Below are 2,014 nucleotides of genomic sequence, written 5' to 3' on the forward strand. Positions count from 1 at the left end.
TACGAATATAGTGTGTGTGTACATGTTGATTGTGTGGTTTATGAATATAGTGTGTGTGTACATGTTGATTGTATGGTATACGAATATAGTGTGTACATGTTGATTGTATGGTATATGAATATAGTGTGTGTGTATATGCACATGACTTTGCTCTTCCCTGCTACAAGCTTAGAAGTTGAAAGAACTTTCTTGCAACTTCAATAACAAGGTTAGATCTAAGCTTTCTAACAAGAAATCCTGAAAGGTCGTTTTTCAAGCATCCAAGCTGAACTCTCTCTGAGGCTGTAACAAAGGGTGACATACAGCTCTGTCTGAGAGGCAGGAGGCCTGGAAGATGTCTGGGGCCCTCTTCACCCTTCCTAAGCAGGCCTGCCTTGGAGCAAAAATTGACAAGGAAACCCCAACTCCCAGGCAAGACTGGACTAAGACAAACAAAGTTATTTGTACAAGGGAAGTAATATCACAAATCACAGCAGAAGACAGAGACAGAGCAGTCTGTGTACATACATAGATTTTTATCATTTGTTTTGTCAGAGAAATCTTAAAAGCAGCCCTGAAATATTTTGCCCAAAAGAAGTCTCACTTGCTGCAAGGCCTGTTTAGTTTGTCTACATGTCGACAGGAAAAGCGCTGTGGCCTGGTGGTGGCTGTGGTGTCATCAGAGTGGCTTTCAAACCACAACGCAGAAACCAGGCTTTCAAGGAATTTGGTATCTTGATGAGAACATTCATAATCTTTAGAGAGCAGGAGGAACCACAGGAAGGAGATGATGGAGGCTGAAACTTGAACTGCATCTTCCCAAGGGAGGAGAGCCCTTCAGGCTCCCCGGGGACCACACACATCCTGCTCTCCCACTTCTGCCCCCAGCATCTCTCTCAGAGACCCACTATAGTTTTAGTAAGAGCTCCTTGATCAGGACTATGTATTTTAAACTGCTGCCATAGCTCATGGTCTTTAGAGACCAGGTAAATTCAGTATTTCATTCATTCATCCATTCATTTCTTTATTAATTCAACACATTTTCATGGTGCTACCACTAACTAAAGGAACATTGAGGTACCATAGAACCTTCCAGGGATGAAAGAATGGATCCAGGACAACTGACACAATCACAGGATTACAATTAAGTGGGAAAGATAAGAGACACGTGATAATAACACGGTAAAGACCTTAACCAAAGTGGAGACAAAGCCACCAGGATAGAGGGACTGGGCCTGGCAGGGCAGCAAGGCTATGGGGCAAGGGTGGGCAGAGCTCATCACTCTCCCTCCAAGAAGTCTGCACCTTTGGGAAGTGACACACAGAGTCGCGTGCACAGCCCTGCTGAGCACTTCTTTGCTCGGTAAACTTGATCAAGTCTCTTGACCTTTCTGTAGTCCTTACATTACACGATCGCATCTATCTTCATGAGAGTTCAATGAGATAATAATGTGTGTACCTGCACTCACCTCAATTCCCGGCCCTATGAGCACTTTGTAAGTAATGGCTCTTCATGTAAAGAACAAAAATGTCTGCTAAAGATGGCTTGTGGGAGAAGATGAGTAGAATGGCTGCCATCAACTTTGAGTGTCTCAGACAAACACTGATGGATCGACCATTCCACATCTTGGGACCTTGTGTCTTGGGTATGTCATGATAGAGGTTTTACTAACTCCCTCAGTCGACCTGGGCATAGCTTTCTCAATTAAATTCCCACCATACTTCCAAAAGTGTTATTTTTTTATTAGCACCTAGAAGTGTATCTAAATACAGCTACACATTTATAACAATCTAAAACTAAACTTAATAAACTAGCATTAATCTGGATCTGAAGTTTTACAGAATGATACTAACAATCCCTGTGTCAGATGGACCAATTCCAGTGTTTGAAAAAAAAAACTTTTAGATGGAAATAAAAACAGGTTCTGAAACTACCAGGAAATGAAGGTATATCCAGATTTGTGGGGGGCAGGGATGGGGGTAGAAACCTGTGGCCAGGATTTTTTCTTGTTTAAAACTGTTGTTTAGGCTCGGC

The sequence above is a fragment of the Otolemur garnettii genome, unplaced genomic scaffold (genome assembly GCF_000181295.1).
Source record: "Otolemur garnettii isolate 467f Iridium unplaced genomic scaffold, OtoGar3 scaffold00010, whole genome shotgun sequence".
Classification (NCBI taxonomy): Eukaryota; Metazoa; Chordata; class Mammalia; order Primates; family Galagidae; genus Otolemur; species Otolemur garnettii.